General features: G+C 30.4%; 1 pseudogene; it reads left to right on the top strand.

Annotated features, from left to right (window-relative positions):
• Window positions 1-21896: 21896 nt before the first annotated feature.
• LOC149533976 (MADS-box transcription factor 23-like) overlaps window positions 21897-25003 on the top strand; it is a 290054-nt pseudogene continuing 286947 nt past the window's right edge.

The raw sequence follows: 25003 nt of genomic DNA on the forward strand, positions 1-25003 counted from the left end.
TGATATAAATAAATGTCAAATCTGAAGATGCCCCAAAAATAGGACATTACAAGTGGTATCAGAGCCTAACGTCCTACCAGCCTGTGAATGCATAAATAGAAAATCATAAAATAAAGATATAAAAAATTTGGTTAGATGAATATTATTTAGTTGGAAGGATGGATTTTAAGGATATAACAAAACTTGGAAAATAGGTAGTAGAAAACTTGGAAGAGAGAATTTAAACCTCTATTTTCCAGAGATGTGGTAACGACATTTCAACAAAACCAAATGCTCTAGCAAAAACTGTAGAAAAGGAAAAGTCTCTTTCCCCAACTAATAAATTATGATGGATAATCCTTTTTCCCATAGTAGCTTGTCCAGGTGGATCCTTGGAAATTAGAATATCTCCATCAGATAAAGTGGAATCCATTTCTAATTACTAGAATGAACCCACAAAGATCCAAGCTGCGAGCCTCTGTGAGAATTGAAGGAAAAAGTCATGAGATCGCTCAGTTAATTTTGAGTCAATTAAAAATCTCAAATCACATTTATGTGAAAGTCATTACGAAAGCCTCACACTTGAGAATATATGCATTTGAGAACCCTTATATATATTCATGCTCTCCTGACAATGGAATCTTCATTGCTCGCCATTGCTTAGTTGATGAGCCAAACAAGTTTTTCTTTCTCGATGAGCGATGTAATGTATAGACTGGTTTTCTCTTTCCCAATAGCAATTTTATTAGTCAAAAGAAATAATATGCAGAAAATATGCTTGATACACCAGGAAAATAGAAGTAGAGGAGGCGTGAAAAGTTTGGAGAATATGTAGGAATTTTTCAAATTTGTTCATTGCAAAGTTCTTCAACATAATTATGTCTAAAACTCAAGAGCAACATGAAAAATAACAACAATAATCAAACAAGAACATATTTTGAAAAAATGGGGGCAGCATCAAATAGGAAAATCATGTCAAAGAATGTGTTAAACTATTAGAGCTTATCAAACCTAAACCTAATCCTATCACTAAATTTTTTGCATATCACCATAACATATAGCGGCAGGAGTAATGTTAACAAGAGTTGCAAGAAAGCTAGAATGGTGAAATAAAGCTAGAATATAAAAAGACATTGGAAAAAGATGTAGAAATCCTAACGAATTAAATATGAGCATTCAATAATAGGATAGACTCATTAGAAATGACATGAATATTCAAGAGGGCATGATTTACATAGAAGACCTGGACATACAAGAAGATGTGATAGAGATAAGCGGAATAAAAATATAATGAAATAGAAAATGAGAAAAATTAAAAGAAATCCTACAGAGCGTTAAGAAGATCCATGTGATCCATAATAAGTTTGGGAAGATTTAATTGAAGAGAGAAACTTTTGTAAATTTCAAATACCATACACCATTGAAAATTTAACAACATATTGTTAAAGCCGAAATTATAGGGGGAGTATTTCAAAAAAAGAAGGGAACTAATTTTGAGGGTAAAAAGGTTACAGTAAAGGAGTGGGGATAAAAGTAATAAGGTAGTTTTAAGCAAGTAAGAAGGTTAAGAAAGGAAATTGAAGAATAGAAAATAATAAAGCTATTAAGTAGCATCAAGAATTATTTACAAAACTATCTTTATAGATGAAATTTTGGAAAAACATATTCAGATTTGAAATTAGAAGTGGATTTAAGGGTAAGTCTTAGGTGGAGACATTACTAAAATATGACATAGTATTTAAAATATAATCTAAATATTTTGATCAATCACAATTGTTAGTAAGATATATTGAAATCATGTGGTGAACATGTGTAAAGATTCCCTAAAGATTCTTAGGGAAGAACCATTGAAGATTTAGCCATATGGCAAGTACTTCTATTTTCTATGGGTTGGAGAAGGTGATACTTGTTTTTCCATTAATAGATAGATACTCAAAAGATATATTTGAAGAGACTACCAAATATTGCATATTCTAAGATAAGTTCATCTTTAATTTATTTTGATTCTAGAATTTAAGATGAAATTATTACAATTCTTTTATTTTGAAATTCTCACCTTAGAAATTAAATTATTTTCAGGATTATACAAGAGGAAGACCTTAAGTGGATATGAAGATTACTTCATACCCATAAATTGCCACTTCAAACATAAAGGTGAGGAGGTAAATTATATGTTTTCTTCATATATTATGAAATAATTGGTAGTGCCTTTGTTATTATTGACACATTTTTTTACTGTGGTGAATATTAAATAGTTTAAATACTTAGTATCAATGATTCTAATCAAATAATTACAAGGAAATGACATTGATTTTTATGTTGATAATAAAAAAAGAATGTTGTTAAAGGGTCATCATCTTCCAAGATAAGGTAAGGCCTGTGGTGGAATGGGTTGGGTGACACCACTTGGGGTACCAGATAAAGCCTACGGGTACCGGGTAAGGCCTCAATGATGAGATATCTCAGGGTACATCATACAAAGGTGCTATCTTCGAGATGATGGTCGAAGAGAGATAACAATAATGAGGGAGAATGGTGAGGCCCACTGATTGGGTAACAGGGCACCCCATTATGGTTTCTCCTCCTATAATTGAATGATAAGATTAACTATCTGATATTTCAAAGATTATGCTTTAAAAGACTTCTTATTGGAAAATAGTTGATAGAATCACCTTAAGATTATAATTCTCCAAGTTGAGATAAGGCCTATGGTGAAATGGGTTGGGTGCCATCACTCGAGGTATCGGATAAAGCCTACGGGTACCAGGTAAGGCCTACGGTGATGAGATATCCTAGGGTACATCATACAAGGGCACCTTCTTGGAAATAATGGTCGGAGAGAGGTAACGATAATGAGGGAGAATTGTGAGGTCCACTAGTTGGGTAACAGGGCACCCTATTATAGTTCCTCCTCCCATATTTAGAAAATGATGAGTTAATAAATGGATTGAGACTATAAACACCCTATCAGTGGATTGATTTATATATAATGTGTACTAATGATTTTTTTTGGTTGCAGGTTCACAATTAAGGAAATGCATAATGTGTGTCTTATGTGTTTGCATCGTGTCTACTTCGTGTTTTCATGATCTATCTACATCATGTATGCTCCGTGTTTTCATTCAATGTATATTTCATAAATCTTTTTGGCCTTTTGAATGCAAGTACATTTTGTGTCTATGACAGAGTTTGTATGTGAATGATTTTGCTTGAGGACAAGCAAATTCGAGAGGGGATGGCTGTGATATCCCCATTTTAATATATAAATTAATTATACATAAAGGGTATAATATTAATAATCAATAATTTATATAGAATAAATTATAATTGTTCTAAGTTACAAATATAAAATGTTATATATTATACAATTATAAATATTAATTATATATATGAATATGTGAATATTATTATCTGTATATATAATTAATATATACATATATATCAACTATTTTATGCGCTATAGTATATGATATTATGCCTATATTAAAATAATATTATTATAAATAATTAAAGTGATTCATATATAATATATAATAATAAATAATTAATATAATAACATATAACCATATATTATTATAATCATATATAAGTAATATTTATGAATAGACACACCTCTATACAATATTGATATATATATATGGTATATCACAGGTTGAAGGTATCATCATACAAATTATTATCAAATTGATATAAATAAATGTCAAATCTGAAGATGCCCCAAAAATGGGACATTACAATCTAGGCAAGAAATAAAGATTTACAATTAATACATGTACTGATTAATTTTATGGATGTCATGAGGGGATAGTATATATCTTAATTAACAACTGAACCAGTTGGATATGGCTAGTTATCATCATCTATAGTTAGTCTAGTCCACTTAAATTTTACTTTTGCACATCTAAGTACATAGTAGTCTACAACTTCCCCATTTTTAGGATCTACAACCACAAAAAAAATGTCACCTATAGATGTACAAAAGAATATCTTAAAAATAAGAATGTAAGATGATTAATAATATTAAAAATTAAATACAATGAAACATGTTTGTAAAGGGAGCATAGCTAAAATAATGCCATTTGAATCATCACAATAGGTGGCATGTCTTAAATTATCCACATGGGTGGGAGGAAAAAGCTCCTCATAAAGGGATCATTTGGCATGATTGTATGATGATTGACATTTTAATTATTTTATTATTGTGAACTTTAAGTAGTACAGAAAAGGGAAATAGAGGGTGGATTTTCTAAGATCTAAAAAACTATCAAGTCATGATAAGAAAAGACAAGTTTTAAAATCTTGCTCCAACTATAGCTAGCAACAACCATTTATGGATGGAAAGGGACTTCTAATACATGCTATTGAGGGTGGGTGTTTTTTTGGCTTTTAGGAAAGCTTGTGGAATTATGATAGCTATGCATTGCCTTTTCCTTTTAATCTTTGGTGTGTTTTATTTAATATTCAATAACTGCTAAATCTGCAACAAGGCTATGTCAAAAAATTCTAAAGAGTTGGTAATTGATTTGGGTGATGACATGGGCACTAGTGATTGTATTGAACCTCTGGGAGTGGAGGACTACATCCATAACATTGAAGTGGTGATAGTTTATTCATAGGAGGGTGGCCATTTACCATTAATGGAAGGAATTATGAAACATGATGAGAATGTCTCTATGCAGTTCTTTAATTTGTAGAAGGACAAGAAAGTGACTATCAATGGGATGGGTTTTGAAATCTTAGAGGAACTCATTACAAAAGTTGGAGAGTTTTTCATGGATGGCAAGAGTTAGCTCAGATAGACCAAGGTTAATGACGAAATGAGTCTACAAAAATTCTTCAAATTCAAGGAGGAACCAATGTGAATTCATGGTGGATTTTCAAGAGAAGCCCTTACTAAACCTTGGGATGTCATTACTGTGCTATTATGAGGTACATTACCCTCAAGGATCAGTTCTAGGTACTCTATTATTATCATTTCCCCATCATTAATTACTTCAAAAACCTAGACCATATTTCCTTCCTATTTCTTTTTTTGCAGTCTATGGAAGATTATATCTATAAGGCTAGGAGGAGAAAGAGCATAAAACCATCTACCTTATCCATCAGGGGCTCATGAACAAACTACATATAAACAAAATTACCCAAAACCCACCACTCTTGGTCAAGCCTCTGGGTTTTGTCACCCCCGAAGCCTCTTTAGACCCTGATCCTAGTCTTAGCTACAGAAAAATCAAGAAAACCCCTAGCTTTGAGGTCAAAATTAGCCTCATTGAGTTGGATACAGACACTAGGAAGAGTAAGTAGAGTGCCAAGAGAACCAACAAATGCCTCTAGTTGGAAAAATTTATTTCCCCCCTAAGAATGATCCCAACATTGAATCTACCAAAAGTGATGTTAAACCTGCCAAAAAGAAGAGACTCCCATAGGATACAAAGTCTGTCCCCAGCCCCCTTAGCCCCTCTCATATTTGTTACACCCTTCCATCTTTTTGGTTGTTATCTAATACTTCAAAAATATGTTTGCAAAGATGCACCTCGAATAACTTAATAAAAAATGCATTCATAATCTGTTGAATATATATAGGATTATGAATGTCTATGTCATTGTCATCTTCTTCAGAAGAAGGAATTTTGATTATCTCTTTCATATCCCATTGTGTAACATAAACATTTATAGTATTCTTAAATTAACTAATCACATTTCTTGATTGCAGACATCATGGTTCAAAAACATGTTTTTTCTCTAGTTGAATTAATGGAGTTTTGTGTTATCTTGTAGTCATCACTAGATGAAAATTTCTAATACAAGGAAATTGATTAACAATTGTAAGGATTGGACTGATCAATATCTTTAATACTCAATACCTACATGAAATTTTTAAATTTCTATGTCAATAATTATACTTGATAGTGCACATGATTTATGTTATGAAATAAATTAATGAAGTTAAATTAAATTATTTCCTTTCACTTTACAGAAAAGAGTTTATATATTATATCTCAAGGAGAAAATTGAGTTTTGTTCCATTCAACAACTTGGATTTATTTCTCTATCTTTGGACCTATACACAGAACAAAAGTTTACCAATTATTTTAAAATTATAAAGTACTCAAAAAAAATGCTTATATACATCAAATTTAAATATTAACCATCAATTTTGTACCTAAAAGTTTATGTTGGAAAATTTGAACACTTTACTCGTGCTCCTACTCCATCATGCTCTTCTTTTTCATGTCCACTCTCAAAGACATTCCAAATAAACTTAAAATTACATATAACATGTTGTATTGCTAGTCAATTCAATGCTTTTACAGACTTGAATTGTCTTGAAAAAAATAATTTTATCAAATTTATGAGTAATAAAAATACCATAATCTTCATATAATTATATATATGCAATTTAAAAGTTTAACTTGAATGTAGATGTAGTTGCACAACCATCAAACACAATACATTGTTCAAAAGCATTTATCTCAAATTTTACAAGATCATCAAAAACATCGCAAAACAATGAGCTAGATAGCTCTTATCATAAACCCTATCATCCTTGATACAAAAATAGACCCCCTTAATGATAATGTGTTCATCTGGATCAATATTTTCTAGCCCATCTGAATCAAATTGCATATGTCTATAGGTAACTTGTACAAATATTGTAACTTGACAAGAATCATAATATTTAGCTTGAATTTCTGACTAAGAGGAAAATGTCACCTAAATGGGCAAAAATTACATTTTTTGAGTTGACCAAGGAAGCTTGGTAATTACCAAGCCTAATCAAATATCTTATATATTCGGTATATGATATATCCTACTTAAATATGTAATGGAATCAAATTGAAAATGGAGGGTGGGGATTGAAAGTTGAGGAAGGATCCTCATTCTCCCCTCCATGCTCCATGTGAGGTGTTATAACTATTACAAGTGATATTTTTGTTCAATTGTGTTATAATATATTCCTATTATACTTTACAGTATTATATTATATTATAATATGTTATATTATATTATAATATGTTATATTATATTTTAATATATTTTATTATAATATAATATGAATTATATAATATAGTATTATATTCTAATATAATATTACATTCTAATATAAAATAAATTATATTAAATTATCTGATACAACATATGTCCCTAGGGGTCCTAGGAATGTTTAAAGGTAACATGGTTAACATTCCTGATGTGATCCTTGATGAAACAACTAAAGAGATACAGCTTACTTTAGTTGAACATTACATTTTCTTTAGGCCCTCCATTAAGATTCTAAGGAAATGAGCTTCCTCTACTTGCTCTTTAAGAGGAAGTCTTAAGATTAGAACCCTAACCAATGGTGTGTTTCTATTCTCCTTCTATAATTTTAAAGATATTACACCGTTTCTCACTAATGGTCCCTACTCCCTTAGTACTAATGTGAACAACAAGCTAGCCATTTGCAAATGGAATCCTAAAATGGATCTAGCTACTGACTTAGGAGCATAATCTCCAACTTGGATCCATTTTCCTAGACTCCCTGATGATTTTTGGAATTTTGAATTCTTTAAAGAAATTGTGGAATCATTTGGAACCCTTCTTTTGGTTAATAGAATCACTAAGCAGAAATCAAGGATCTTGTTCACCAGCATTTGCATAAGTGTCAAAGCCAACATAGCTCTCCCTACTTATGTCTCTCTAGAATCCAAGCTAGGGACCTTTGTCAAAACCATGGAGTACGATAATGCAAAAATGTACTACAGCTACTATAAAAGGTTTGGAAACCTGAGCATTTCTTGCCAATCTTCTATGATCCCTACTAATAATATCCCCTCTTATATCTCTACTCCTTTGGTGGGTCTCCAAGTTAACCCTTCAAGCTCTTCAATTTTTTGTAAGGGGATCCCTGTAGTGGCACAACCTTCTAGCCCCCTTCTTAACCTTGTGTAACATAGGATCCTAGATGAGGTGGTCAATAATGCCCTAGTAAACCTTCCTTCCTCTATCTGAGGCTCCACCTCTTTTTCTCATAGCTCCAATCTGGATCTTATATTGAATCTCTTAGTGGTCCTAACCCTCCCCCCCTGTCATCCTCATCTCACTTGGAAGATACTTTTATTTTATGATCTAGAGAGCATCTTAGAGCCCTAAAAACACTTACTAACCCTTCCTCTTCAAAGGAACTAGAAGACAATGAAGAACTTTTTGAAGAGTACAACTGAAATATAGCGGATAGAAAGAATAAGAAAAAATGTGTAAGATGAACCTTCGATGGGAGTTACAAGAAGTCAAAGGTCCCACTAATGCTACCTCTAATCTTAATAATAGTAATCTTGAAAGGAATGTCAAGGAGAACAAAAAAGGGACCCACAATGTTAAGATGACACAAGAGATTTTGAAACTTCCTATTAGTATAGTGTTATAGAGGTTGGTTCCAATTATTTTTTATTTTTTAATGAGTATATTTTCCTAGAATATAAGAGGCCTAAATAGCACTATGAAGTAGCATATCGTAAAGTGTGTTCTCCAAGAAACTAAAGTTGATATGATACTTTTCCAAGAAACTAAGATGCAACAGGAGGGATTTAGATGTATAGCAAGTTAGGTTTGGCATCTGCTGAATTGGATATCTATAGATTCTTAAGGGGCATTGAGAAGATTAGATATAATATTATACACAAATAAAATTATGGGTACTTTGATCTATTCTCTTTTGACTCTATAGTCTTGTGTTATCGTTATATTTTGTCACGATGGTCTTGGAATTATTTGGTTAACATTTATGCCCCTAAGGACAAAGGCCAAAGGAAACAATTTTGGTCTTCCCTAGCTAATCAAATGGATAATAATCTAAGCAATAAATGGATGGTTGTTGGGGATTATAAATCTCCCCTCTACCCTTCCCAGATATTAGGGGGTAATGAGTACTACTCTAATAGTGTGACTGATCTTGAAGAGTTTTTTCTTGATCAAGGTCTCAATGATTTAGATCTTGTTGGTCATAAGTTTACCTACACAAATAGGAGACATGGAAATAGGCTTATACATGCCAAATTGGATAGATTTTATCTTTCTTTAACTAGACCAACCGGTATGACTTATTCCTTTCTTCTAAAACCATATCTAGTTTTGATCATAATTTTTTATTATTTAAAAGGAAAATGGGTAAAAGAGTGGTCAACCCTTTAAAATTTGAAAATATATGGTTCTCCTATCCTAGTCTGAAAGACCACAATATAGAATTAGAGAGATACTAGAGTGGTTACCTCCCCTTTGATCAGCCTTTCCACTAAACTCAGTGAGATGAAAAATAAAGAGCTAGAACATAAACTATTTTGGAAATCTATTTGAAAAGAAAAAAGATCTAATAGAAAAAATGGAATTGTTTCAAAATTAGGTGGGAAAAACTATGAAGATGAAGAGAAGTGGAGATTTGAAGGAATCTTAAGAGAACATTGGATAAAGTTTTCTAAACAAGAAGAGGTGTTCTAGAAAAAAATAAAAAAAATCAAGGATCCAATGGCTCACTGAAGAAGATATGACTACTAGAGTTTTTCATCAATCTACTTTGAATCATATATGTAGGAATGAAATTATATCTCTAAATGGAGAACATGGAACAATAATAATAGAGGAAGATGATCTAAACATGGAAGGTGTTATTTATTTTATGAATAAGGGCTCTTCTAACTCTCTCTAAGACACAAGAAACCTCCAAACTATATTCTAGAGTTGGTGTCAAATGAGGATAATCAAAGCCTAATGAGTAAAGTTACTAAAGATGAGTTTAAAATATCTTCTTTCTTTTTTAAATCCTTTAAGTCCCCAAGCCTAGATGGGTTCCCTCCAGTCTTCTTCCAAGATTACTGGGATATTATGGAAGATGTGGTTGTCAAGGTTGCATGCCACTTCTTCAAAACTAGTCACCTTACAAAAGACTTAAACAATACTTGCATAGCCTTAATTCCTAAAAAAGATAACCCATGTCTTCTCTCTTGGGTTATAGGCCTATAAGTCTTGGCAATATTGCCTATAATATAATATCTAAAGTGATGGTTAATAGACTTAAACCCATCCTTCACAAGATGATTTCCAAAGACCAAAAAGGTATTGTTGCTGGAAGGAAAATCATGCATATGGTTATGACTACTCATGAACTAGTTCATACTATGGATTCTAAAGGGCTACCTGTGATGGCACTTAAATTGGATATTTCTAAGGCTTATATGATAGGGTTAGCTTGACCTTTTTGGAAGAATTGCTAAAGGGATTTAAATTTAAGGGGAAGTTCCTCAACATGATCACGTGTTGTGTTAATACCACAAAGTGTGCTATTTTTGTCAATGGGGCTCCTACAAGATTTTGTCTATGGGTATAAGTCTAAGATAAAGGGACCCGTTATCCTTGTATCTTTTTATTTTGGTGGCTGAGGTTCTTGCTAGGAATATTTCCAAACTCAATGATGGACAAGCTTTGAAAGGTATTCAAGCTTCTCCTACCCTACTGCCCTTTACTCACCAACAATTTGTGGATGATGCTATCATGTTTGGGGTAGCCCAGAAGAGGGAAACTAAAAGGTGGAAGACTCTTCTAAATGATTATGTTACTATTTTAGGAAAAAAAAATCAACTTCAAAAAAGTAAGACATTTTGGTTTAATACAGATACTTCTCTAAAAGATGAGATATTAAATATCCTAAAATGTGACATATCCTTTATTCCAAACATCTATCCTTCCCTCTATTTTTCTCCTAAGAAGCCTCCCTTGTCCTTTTGGAACAAGATTGTAGAGATATTTTATAAAAAACTTGCAGGTTGGAAATGAAAAAGACTCAGCCAAGGGGGGAAACTTCAACTCCTTAAGGCCTTCCTCCAAAGCATCCTCGTGTACTTCATCTATATGTTAGTTATGCCAATCAAAGTTGAAAAAGCCTTAGAAAAAATACAAAAATTTTTTTATTGGCCAGTACTGAGGATAAAAGGAAAATGTCCTGAGTAAATTCAGAAACAATTTCTAAACCCCTAGTTCATTGAAGCATAGAAGGCCCCATGCCTTAAAAGAGTAGGACTAATAAAGACATTATTAATGTTGACAAACATGTTAGTGTGGATGAAGAGAGTAAAGGTATAGTTACTTTGGGGAAAATTGGATAACAAGAGGCTACTTTAGTCAAGAGAATATAAAAGAAGAAAAGAACAAAAGTAATAAATGGATGCAAAGGACACCTTCATGCATTCAAGGAGTACAAATTCCTTGAAGCAAAGACTGAAGAAGAAGATGATACTGATAATGAGGACACATAGGACGTAGACTATAAAGAAGAAAAGGATGTTAACTACAATGGAGAAGATGAGGAGGTGAATCATGGTTCAATAGGAGGCACTTATTAAGGTTGACTTTAGAGGGATTACTAAGAAACAAACTAATCCTATTGAGATTAATATGAAGAAAGAGGATGATAAATGCCATAATGTGGAAGATAAGGACAAAACAATAGATAGGGATTCCCTCATCAATAGGGTAATAGAGCTTTAAAGTAATCTTTCAAGTAGACTAGATGCTCTTCAAATAAAAATACAATACCTAGATAAAATGTACAGAGAAACCATCACTGACCGTAAATTGGGGGTCTTCATTGAAACTATCTATAGTATCCAGAGGGAGATAATAGAAAGAATAGTTTTTGGGGGTGGTCACCAATAAGAGAAGGAGGTTGAAGAACAAGGATGGGGACTCCACTATGAAGGAAAAAGACTAGGAATAGGAGGCTAGAGATGTCACAGATTAACATGGGCAGCTTGTCCAACTAACTAAAGAATGGAATGATGTTTTAAAAGCTTAGTTTTCTTTCCTATTTTAGTTTTTCTGTCACCTCTTGTAGAGGAGTGAAAAATTATAAGAAACCTAAGTTAAATATTCTTTTTGTTATTTTGAACTTACAAACTTTAATACCCTTAGGTATTTTTGATTTAAGTACTTCTATTATTTTAAGACTTATTACTATTACAACATTTTTATCTACAAATAGTTTATGTTGAATCCTATTTTTTAGTTTGATTTCTATTATTTCATATTATTTATTAGGTTTAGTTTGATGCTATATTTGATCATTTATCAATTCTCTCATGATGTGTATCAATTTGTTTCGTAGTTGGTTTGATTTTTTGATTATTTTATGGGAGTGATCTCTTTCTTGGTTCTATTTTTTTGGTAAGATACTTGGTTGTAATGGCCATGGGCTTTCCTTTCTATATTTTTACATTTGGGTTTAGGTCATTCTCCTTACCTCCTTTATCAAAACATATATTTTATAGGAAAAAGATGGTGGGAATTGAAACAATCAATTTTTAAAATGTCAAACTTTGAATAGCTGTAACAAACAAAATATATAATTTTAAAAATATTTATATTTTATAGTTCTAGATATTTAATGTAAAAAATACTTTAAAATTAGATTCAAAAAGATTTTTTAATAATTATTTTTGTGGTGGGAACTACAACTCCTGATTTTCAACATTCTTGAGAAACTAAAATATGGCCATTGAAAATTTAAAAAAAAATTCACAATTTTTACTTTCTAAAAATTTAAAAAAAAATATAAACATAAACTTCATCCTTTTATACATATTTTATCAATTTACACCATCTCAAAATTTGAAACAAAAATATCACTTTCATGTCATTGAACTTGAACACTTTTTATGTTGTTAGTATTTTCCTTTGTAAAAGGGTGACACATGTTTGTGCTTTTACCAAACAAAGAGTAAAGGGTGATGTCCATTTGACAAAGAGTATAGAAATTATGATGATACATGGCACACTTTGTGGGTTATCTCTTCTTTTATGAGGCTTCTTAGCAAGTGAAATTTAGCAAAGAGTATTTTGAGTCTCTTTGTGTTCTAATTATTTGTCTTTTCTCTATATTGTGGGTGAGTAGCATTTTCATCATTAGAGGTAACAAAAAGAGAAAGGGTTGCTTCTTTTATATGTGGGCTATAAGAAGAAAAATAGGGTTTGGAAGATTTTAGACACTATATGTATGACTCCCTTCATGGAGTGCCTATATGGGTCAAACCCAATTATTACTATGTTACTCAAGAGGGAGTAGAAAGAAGGAAAAATGGTAATAGGTAGGAGTAAAATAAAAACTATTGAGGGCATTATTGCAAAATTTACGGGAATATCATGTGAAGGTAAGAAATTCTACAAAGATAGGAAGTTGAGAAACAAGGCTAATAATAAATTGGTGAAGGAGTGGAAGAGAAAGGAAAAACTTTTGAAATATGATAAAACCTACCATTACCTATGATCTATAAAGAAAGTTTAGTGAAGAGTGTTATGAGGTGTCATATTGTATATCACTTTGGATGATAGATACTTGTGTACTTATGGTTAACACTTCATTCTTCTAAAATATTTTTGCCACAATCAAAATGTATCTCTTCCTTTAGTTTTCTCTAGTATTCTAAATGCCAACATTAAATGTTGAGGATAAGGAGGATAGTAACCTTCTCTCCATGAAGCTTTTTTTTATCTTGATTGCTGATTATTTTGAGGAATTTTTGTAGAGAAGAAAATTTATGATTATATTTCCCTCTAAGGAGGATACTGAGTTGTCTAGTGAATCAAAGAAAGAGGGTGATTCTAAACTAAATTTGGGGGAGTATTTGGATTTAAAAGTTTCTCAGAAAAACTCTTTTAAAAGTGAGGGAAAGGGATAGATTTTGAGATTTTGAAGTCAAAAGTCCCCTTAAATACCAATGATGGATGGAAGCAAAATTTAGATGGAGAATGGATAGGAGTTGTCAAATGAAGATGATGATGAGGTGGAGGAATAAAATGATGCATATTTGGAGGATAGTGGTAGAATTACCCCCATAAAGAAAAGACCCATGACCTTTGAGAAGGATAAAATACATAATGAAGATGTAATGTATTCTACTGCATTCAATCCCACCCCACTTGTGCCTTAGAGCCCACATTAAACTGATAATATGAACACTTCTATCTTCATAGAGTTTTTTGCCTTCCTATTCCTTTTATGGATTCTAGTGCTAATAGGGACTCAACTACCCCTTACCAAAACTTGGTTCATAGGAAGAAATTTGTTTAAGCCTATATCCAACATCCCTTTTTTATTATATTAGTGTCTCTCTTAACCCTAGTTTCCACCCTACTTTGCTAGTGCTGGATGATTTTAGTAAGGAGATAGGTATTAAGATTATTGAAACTAGAAAAGATGGGGTTGTGAATTTTTATAGTGTTATTGAAAAAACATTTCATGAGATAAAGGAAATGGAGCTGAAATAGAGAGCCTTAAATAGAAAGATGGACTTCATGGACATTTCCATTCAAGTAATGATATAATGACCTCTCTTAAAGAGAATATTAAAGACGTTGGTTTGTGCTAGAGACCTATATTTCCTAGTTTAAGGAAACTAATGAGAGGATCACAAAAGTGGGAAAAAAAATCTAGCTTGGAAGAATCACTTAAGAAGGTTGAGGACTAGAGCTATAAAATCTTAAAGGATTCAAATGAGCATCTACAATCTCTGACTACTAAGTTGGACAACTCTAGTAGTGAGAAGGCAATAAGGAAAATCTTTGGGAGGCTCCTACTAGTCATAGCAAGAAGACTCAATCTAATACTAAGAAGATGGAGTAGAGTGCTAACAAAGAGGTCATCAATATTAAGAAGGCTATTGATACTATTGAACAAATTGAGCTTGAAACTACAAAGTTACTCAAGAACCTTATGTAGATTGTGGTGTGTTGTGGTTTTCTCTATTTTGTGTTGTTATGCTGATTTTAGTAGTGGTTTGTCCCTCTCGTGGCTTTAGTACGGGTGTAAAATTTGTTAAATTTTTTAGTGTTTGTCTGTGTTGGGATGTAATGTTTATTCTTTATTGTCCTAGTGCAAAGGGTTTCAAAGTCATATTGTAATAAATGTTCATTTAATAAAATAATAGGAATATTCTTATAGGAAGTAATGTAAGGAATGAGTTCAAGAACAAGGACTATTCTACTTCAAAACATCTAGAGATAATTCATATAAGCCTCTATGGTCATACAAGAGAAAGATGAATGAATGTTGAAAGATATTTTACATTGATTATTGATAATTGCTATAGAATAAACTAGGTTATGTTCTTAAAATAAATTAATAAAATTTCTAGATGGATTTTAAGTATTCAAGTATATCATGTTAGAAAATTTATTATATTTTAAAACTGAAATGTTTCAGGTCTAATAGAGGTAGGGAGTTTACATCAAATCAAATTTGTTGATTTTATTATGGATATGACATTGGGATTCAATTGTTTCTACACAACTCTTCATAGTATATTAGAGTCATTAAAAGGAATAATATAATTATTTTTGAAATTTCTAGAAAAATTTCAAATATGCTTTCCTACATAATATTTACTACAAATAATTTATACCTAAGACTATGTACATTCTTAGCATATCTCACACATGAGATGTTATTCTTGAAAAAAACACCGTATGAGATGTGGTATGAAAGAATACCTATTGTCAAGCATTCTAGAATCTTTGGAAGATTTCTATACGATGAGAGATTAAAAAAAAATAGTATAATTAAATAAAGAATTTTTATATTTAATAATTGAAAATCTACAAAGAGAAAGCAATTTCAAAACCACAATAGTGGTCTTGCTTGCCTGTAAAGGTTCTCGTCTAGGGGGAATTCTCTCCTAACTAAAGTGGATTGTACAAATATAATTTTTTATAGTACTTATGAAAAATAGAATCAAGTTGTTTTGAAACTTGAGATTCAAATTGATGATGCTTCATTTACTATAGAATCAAAAAATAATATATGGAAGACAAAAGTGATTAATTAGATGTAGAAGAGAAGGAAGTTGAACAAGAATCTAGGCACCTAAAATAAATGTTCATAATAATGAATCATAGGATCATACAATTAGAGATAAAGAAAATGGAGTTCAGAGAAGACATGCAATCATTTTTTTCTTATCTAAGGTGATTAAAAGAAGATTTCTAGAATCCAAAAAATAGGAGGAATAAATAAAATATATTGAAAAAAATTTAATCAAATAAAACTATATTAAAACATGATTAACAAATATTTATTAAAATAAAACTTACAAAATTAAATAGTTTATTAAATGTTTGTTTATTTATTTAAAAGGTAAATATTATACTTAAAACTATATGATTTAAAGAAAGTTATAATTGTCATTCTCAATATTCTAGTATTTAAGTTCTTTCCTTGATAGAAAAAATATAAAGATAACTAAATTACAAACTAAAATATTATCTTAACAAAGGAATACTTAATGCTTTTGTATTAGATATAGTGAGGTCAAAGGGAAAGGAAGATATAAAACATCAAGAAGACCCGGGAGGTGAGGCCTCACATTGGGTGCACCTAAGAATCAAACCGAGTTTAAAATAATTTAAAGAATATAACATAAGCACCAAATAAATTAAAAAATATAGGATAAATGCCTATCCAATGAAGAATATCGGAGTAAGAATTTGTCCAAGTTTTCTACCTTTTCAAGCCTTCCATCCAAACAATGTTAACTCTATCTTGTATATGATCTACCACACAAATCATATCATCTGATGTATTTTTATTCTTTTTGATCTCCTAGTTCAACTTCCTCATTGCATCTTGAAAGGCAACATAGTTGTCTATGGTTTTCCTCAAGTCATAGTCATTCTTCATTTCAAAGATAAACATCATTGTGTGCCCCACTTTCAAGAATCTCTTCAAGCTCTCCTAATCAATCATCATGTTTATCATCATCTGCAAGGAAATTTTAAAATATATGAGTCTTTTAAAAGACTTAGTAAGGGTTCTAGGAATGTTTTGATAGCTATCTTTGTCTTTATTTTTTCAAATCTGCCACAAAATATAAGAGGAAAGAATATTCCATAAAAGATTACAATCCTTTTTTAAACTAGAAATATATCCCACAATAATTTCAAATATAGTAACATTTTGAGGATAAGTAATGCCAAATAATAACCAAATATATTTAGAAATATAGAAGTAAAAAGGAATATGTCTACAAGTATCAAGAAGTCTACAAATATCACATATTTTAATGCAGGTAGGCTCCTTTCTCAGAGGTAGTTTATCTAGTAGCATAAGCCATTTAAAGAATTTAACTTTGGGATCAATAGAACTTTTCCACAGAAGGTTTAAAAGCTTTTTCCAAGAAGTGTTATGGAAATTAGTGTACCACACATTATTAACAAGACTGAGGATGAAATTATTATAACCAAGAAAATTGTAAATACTTTTAGCTTGAATTTTAGTAACCATAGAGTCGTTTGACGACTTCATATCAAGGAACCTGTTAGAATTCATGTGACAAATAGTAGGAAGATCTTTGCAATATTTGATAATTATATTGTAAGTTTTCTTCTAAGAGTGGGGGATGTTATACACGTATCTGAGAACATCACAACTTATAAGTCTATCTTGCTCAATTAGACATATAACTTGGGAGATTTCTAACCCCACACCAAATCTGGCCAAGAAACCTTTAGAGAGGGCAAGGGGCTTACATGAGAGGTAGAGGTTCCACCAAATTGAATTCTTGCCATGAAGAAGGGTATTATCATGGAAAGCCCTGGTAGGGAGAAATTCGCTAACATGCTTGCAAGCTTTCCAGATAGATTTAAACACAATGAATCTATGAACCGTCACAAGGAAATTCCCTCCTCTATGATCCCCCATAGGGAGATTCTTCCAATTTATGCCATTTTTAAAGAAACCTCATTGAAAATTAGTCCTAACTAGGACTTTCCATGGTTTAGAGCCTTCCAGAGATCGAAATATCCATTTGGTAGCAAAGACGATCCCTTGAATTTTAAGGTTTTTAAGCCCCAATCCCCCCCAAAGTTTTATCAGTGTGACATCAATACCATTGGCCAAAATGCTTTTTTTTTGGCCCTTACCTCAGAACAAAGAAAACTTCTAATGGGCTTTTGAATATAAAAAAATTGGTAGTTGCTAAACATCCAAGTAGAAGAATAGTATATGTTGTAGCAAGAGAGGATCTTCTGAAAAACTTGAACTCTACTAGCTAAAGATAGAAACAAGTTATGCCATTTGGATAATTTTTTATTAATTTTCTCTTTTATCCATATCCACATTTCCTTAAGCGAGGGCTCCATAGAAAATGGTATGCCAATGTAGCATACAATTTTTTGAGGATCCTCCCATTGATTTCCAAATTTACCAATCTAGTCCAGAGGTTGGTTATCCTAGAAAAGGATGATTGATTTGGACTAGGACAATTGGGAACTAGAAATAGAGAAAAAATAGATTAAGTTTATTATGAAGGTTTTCAAAGTTGGTTTCATTAACCTCAAAGATCAAAGCAATGTCATAAGAAAATTGGCATTGTAACTGATTAGAGCTATTAGGTAAAGGGATGCATTTAACACAAGGAGACAAAGAATTATCTCTAAGAATGTATGAGAGGGCATCAGAGGCAATCACAAAAAAGGTTAGGGCAAGGAGGTGCCATTGTCTAATAGATCTGCCAAGCAAAAAGGGGTCGAGAGGGAAACATTCAAATCAATTTGGATAGATGCATCTTTATTTAACATCATGACTAGCTTACAAAAGGGTAAGGAATACTTAATTTTGTTTTTTAGATCTTTCTTTTTATAAGTTTTACATTTAAGTTTGTTAATTACCACTACCAAACATTATTTTGAATACATAGGTTGTACCTTCCTACCCAAAAGAAATAATTATGTATACAACCCTATAGACTAGCTTAAGAACTAGTACTAAGACTATAGGCTATTTGAGGTATAGTTACCTAGAATGAAAGTTATAAAAATATTTTGTGATATATTATTTTAATGATATATGTAAAAAGATATACATTATTGAAGTAAGAAATCAAAAACATATTTTATGTGAAAAAAAAAAAGATTTGTTAAAGCAATTAGAAATTAAGAACATGCTTTCACACACACACACACACACACACACACACACACACACACACACACAAATATAGATACATACATACATACATACATATGTGTGTGTGTATTCAATATATTGTTGATTTATATAGTACAAGATAATTGGATCCTTTCAGATCAATTTAAAAGTATTTATCTCTATTTTATTAATATTTTAATATTTAATTTATTTTTAACATTTTTATATTGTCCTTCTATATTCAAAACTTTAGAAATCATCATTCTATTTGAAATATTTAAATATATAAAAATTAGTATTTTTTCATATAAAAATAATAAGTAATTAATCATATTAATGTTAATGTTATGCCACTATTATAGCTAATTATGTTGTATCTTAGAGCATTAGTATTTTATTTAAATTAAAATAAATATTATAGAAAATATTAGTTATAAAAAATATAATTTTTTTAATAAATTTTGATCCTTCATATTCATAAAAAATAATTATTTAATATTTTCATAATTAAAACATTTAAAGAAAAATATAGTATTAGTATTAGTATTAAAATATAGAAATTTTAGTCTTAATTTTTTTTTATCCCAATAACAAAATCTATACTCTTTGACATTATCTAACATTAAAAAATTAATATATTTATTTTTCATTTATCGAGTAATGCATAATATGAGGTAGTGCTTCAAAATACGCTACTATATAATTTTATGAATTTTGATTGCCTATATATATATAATACTATTAAATTATATTATTAAACTATATCAATACAATTAAAAATATAAATCTCGTGACCCCTTTTTGTGAATTGTATCTAAGTATATTTTTTATTAATAGAAGATGACTATTCATGAAAAAAAATTTAAAAATGAAATAAATATTGTTTAGTGCTTTTTTTACAATAGTTATTTTAATTAAATTTATGTTAGGTTTATTAAAATTGTGGTTATCTTTAAGATTTATATCTTAGTTAAATTATGGATAAGAATTGATCTTTTTATTAAGTTAAGATTTAGGTCACTATTAGAGATAGACATAAAGTTTGGTTTATCTTTATGAAAAAAATATTGATCTCATCTAAAATCTAAATTTTTAAAGTTTTGATTTAAGCACCACAATAAGAATATATTTAAGAAGTGCTTGGTAAGTTATAATCATTTAATTAAGTAGAGTAATAATATTTAGCATAGTGTAATTATGTAGAATATTGATAATATTTAACATAGTTTAATAAGTATTTTAATATTTTCTTATAAAATTATAATTTTAAATCTATGATTTAAAATTATTTCATTTTAAATAATTTTTAAAATAACATATTTTTTAATACAAATGATATTTATCATAAACTATAATTTCAAATTTTCCATATAAATATAATATTACTTGTATTTATTGTATTAATATCTTATTTTATTTTATTAAAATTGGGAAGTTCTTATTTATAAGAGAATATAATTTTATTGATTTTAGAAATTAAAATTTTCATATATGTACATTAGAAAAATGAAAAATAAACAATCAAAATAAAAATACTTAGATGTAATTGGTTGAAATAATAATGATTAATCACATGATTAGAATAATATTAGCAAAATACAATAACACATATTATTTATATTTCATTTACTTTTAGATGTAAAATATAGAAACATTAAAATATTGAACTTATTTATCTTAAATATTTATTCTTATGAAAAATTGAACTTTCCCATAATTAATTTTATACAATGTCTTAAATTGATTATAAATTTTGTTCAGATTAGACTTTTTAGTTTAGATTAGTGTTCAGATTAGCTCCAAAGCGCTTACCCCACATTTCTACTCGATGCAAATAGAAAATGTGAAAAGAAAAAGAGGGAAAAAGTGAACAACACCAAATCATAACCCCACTATCATCATTTTGAAAAGTTCCTCTTCCCTATGACGTTGAACACATACAATGAACCGATGGGACCACAACAAAGATATATTCATTATGTGGTATTTCTTAAGTGGCTCTAAAACCTAATTGGCGGATTGAGTGCACAGGGCAATGGCTATGCAGCCAAGAAAATCAAAAGGAATAGTAAAGTGATATTTTATTTTATACTTCATATTTTAAATCATAAAGCATACTTAGTGGGATATTTAATTTTATACATGGTTTTTCTTTTTAAAACTCTCCCTAGAGCCGCTCGCAATTCTTCCCCAAATAATGATAAAATCAATCTTTTTTGTTGTCTAATTACCGCTGCTCCGGCGGCTACCGATCATTAAGTATAATTTTTAGGGTAAACCCCCCCTTGCATATCGACTTCTTCCCCGTTAATGGAAACTAGCGGTACAATTCCAAACGTGGATGGCGACGATTCCATCCGGACAACTTGGAGTGGATTCCTTACAGCTCAATTTGACATGATTTTGCCGTACATCATTGCCTATGCGAAATTTTGGAGACTTGAGACAGATCCGGAACAATACGTTTCGTATACTACCCTGCGAAAGAGATAAAGCATACTTAAAATAGCATCCACTTTTCGTATCTATCTTTGATACAGTTTGGAGGTTTCAGGCCATAGTGAGAGCATAGCGCAGTTGCCGGTATGAACATTTTCTTTATTTTAGTTAGGGTTTCTAAAAGTTCTGCTTGTTCTGCACATATTTAAGTATTTTAGAAAGCTCTTTGCAAATATTTACGTAATATGTAAAGCTCTTTGCAAATTTTTGTGTATTTGGAAAGCTCTTTGCAAATATTTGCGTGATATGAAAAGCTCTTTGCAGATTTTCGTGTATTTGAAAAGCTCTTCGCAAATATTTGCAAAATTTGAAAAGCTCTTTGCAAATTTTTGTGTATTTGAAAACCTCTTAGCTAATATTTGCAAAATTTGAAAAGCTCTTTCCAAATTTTTTGTGTAATTGAAAAGCCCACAACAAATATTTGCGTAATTTCACAAGGTCTTTGCAAATAGTTGTGCAGGTTCCAAAAAAAAGCTGTTTGGAGGTATAAAATGGGAAAAAAACGAGTAGCACTGAAGAAAATAGACAAAGCCGCGGCGAGACATGTGAGTTTCTCGAAGCGGAGGAAGGGTCTGATAAAGAAGGCGAAGGAGCTTTCTGTTCTATGCGACGCGGAGATCGGTCTCCTCGTTTTTTCTGCAACAGGGAAGCCCTTCGAATACTCCAATACCAGGTATCCTTCTTTCTTCGTGCCTGCTTTTGCTTATTGAGGAAAATATCTAGAGGTTTAACAAGATCTACTTTTAGGAAGATCGTAGAAATAACGAATTCACGACAAGGCAGCTTTTACAATGTATGCGTTTTCTAAGTGTAGGTTTCGGAGGGTTTACGTTTTGAAAATTGTCTCGAAGTATTTTCGTTAAAAAGAAATTGAAATTGTTTGAGTGTCTAAAGCTGTTTTCATTTTTTTTTCAAGAGTTTGTGTTTAGTAATTTACTCTCCAGTGGATAAGTTCTTTCAATTATTATTTTATTTGTATTTTATTACTAGTTTTCCTGTTTACTTGATTGTAGATTTATGTTTTTTGTTTTTTTGGAAATATTGGTCAATTTATATTGTTTGGGTCAAACCAGTAATTTTTTTTAGAGCGAAGATATTAGATTTTATTTTATCTAAATATAATATTTTTATAAAAACAAAATACTTAATAATATATTTTTAGAAGAGCACTTCTTGTTGGATTTCATTCTTCATTTCAAATTTATTTTTTCCTTTTTGATGATTGAACAATTTTCTTAAATTTTATTTTATTTCAAAGATGAAATGTGAGCTTAAAGTGTCAATATTTTTAAAATAATAGATCTTCTTGGATTAACATTTTTATAATATAAAGACAGTTAGAGAAAACTAGACATATTCTTTTAAATTGTTTTTGGAAGCATTTGAATTATAGAAAAAATAATAGAGTTAAGAAATATTTAGAATGTATAGATTGATAGTAGAAGCGTTGTTGAAAATATTATAAGAAAAATTGTAGATTAGGAAATTCTCATAATATAAAGAAGGTTGAAGAAATTTCCCCAGCTTCTCCAACATTTTGTTGAAAATGTTTGGGTTAAGAAAAAAAGTGAAAGTAAAATATCTTATTATGTCACTTTTTGTTGGCATACTAAAGGAAAGTGTACAACCTATCCTCAAATTTGATTGGAAACATGTATAGTAAAAAGAAAGTTAGGTCAACTATTACATCACCTTTAAACTCAAATAGTATCTAGTAAGGGACTAGAGAATGATCCCAACATTCCACAAATGCAAACTAATTATTCTTGTACAATTCTATAGAAAAACACCTTCAAAATGGATGCAAAATATTGGGCTTATGAATTTTACCTTTACATCTTGACTTTATTGTTAGGTTCGTGTCAATCATAAAATGAGAATATATTTCAAGGTATATGTGTGCTCATAACTATGCATGAAAGGTAATTGTACATAAAAAGGATATAAAGTCTACATGAAAAAAATTATGTTGAGATTAGTGTGTAAGTATGGACATAATAGCTACATAAATGATGCTACCTAGTTTTAAATACAAATTGGGCCTCAAGAATACACTTTGTCATTAAAAGAATATAGTTTTTAAAGGGACCTAAAGCCCTAAATACATAAACTATACTACCAAAAAATTAATGGAAAGATACTTAACAATAACTAAATAAATGCTAAATAAAAGTAAATATTAGAATTAATTGTTTAAAACCTTACAAAGTTTATTTTCATAAGAGTTATTGCTATTATGCTTGCTATAATTCTTGCTAGAAGGACTAGGAATAAGACTTGTATCCATATCAAAGTGCATAGATATATCTTTCTTTTCTTAATTGAAGAGCTTCTGCTTGTATAAACAACTATCTAAGCCCATTTATGTTGTTATTGCACCACCATTCGATTTGCCTCCATTATGAAGAATATTTTTGTGTGCACCTTATCAAATTAACATTCCAAATACTTTGATACCTTTGCCTCCCTAATAATCTTGGCATATTTACCAATATTTTGAATTAGAGGGAGCATTTTACCAACATTCTATGTAGAAAGAGAATTTCTCACATTGCATTATTCTTTGTTTGAATTATCAATAAGGGAACTAACTGTCTATTTTAAGGTATAAAGATTTGATACCAACTACATGAAAAGGCTAGATTGGCCATCAATAATATCTTTAACAGTTTTTCTCATATATCTCTTGTAACCATAATAGATAAACTATTTTCATTATTAGTTTCCCTTGTTATTCTCAACCTCTATACCAATATGGTCTTGTTAGAGGTAATTGAACTAAAGAATAAGTTCCATTTGTACCAATATATTATGATGTGTAGATTTTGGAAAAAAATTGAGAGATGGGATGTAGACACAAGTTTTTTCCCTTTTTACTAATTAGATCTTTATGAAGCTAAATGATATTTGAGAGATTATAGTGTTGGAAAATTGGTCAATACTCCCCTTGTGATTTGTGACAAGGGACTAACTATGTCTAGTGGATTCTATAAGTCTAATGGTTGTATCGAGCATTAACATTGATCCTTTGATGATGCAACGACCACCACTCTAACAAGTTGCATTAGAGCTTGGTTGCAGGTTCAAATCTTGTCATGTAACACTATAGGGGAGATTGTGGAAAAATGGTTAGTGCTCCCCTCAACATTCATGACAAAGGACTAAATTCCTCTTGTGAATTATATAAATCTAATACTTATATCAGGCATAAATAGGTGATACTTTTGGTGCAATTAAAAACACCACTCTAACATATACATGTCCACATTATGGGTAAATGCTTAAATAAATTTGTATACCTCAAAGCTAGAAAATATTTGATATATCAATATTAAAATGTAAGAATAACACAATTTGAAGGAGTATATATAATAAGGCATGACTAGTAAGCATGATATCCTCTTTTGTCTTAAGTTGATAAAATTATTTGATGTGAAAGAATGAGATGAAAATGAAATACTAAAGGAAATAAAGTTAGTGCTAATGCATTTAGAGACATGAATATAAAAGAAAGGAATCACTAGGAAGGAAAATATTGAATACTCAAAGGCATTGGTGGATAGGTTGCTAGGTTAAGAG

Source organism: Cupressus sempervirens, chromosome 10 (assembly GCF_028749045.1).
Source record: "Cupressus sempervirens isolate cs-2001-9-10 chromosome 10, ASM2874904v1, whole genome shotgun sequence".
In the NCBI taxonomy this organism is placed as follows: domain Eukaryota; kingdom Viridiplantae; phylum Streptophyta; class Pinopsida; order Cupressales; family Cupressaceae; genus Cupressus; species Cupressus sempervirens.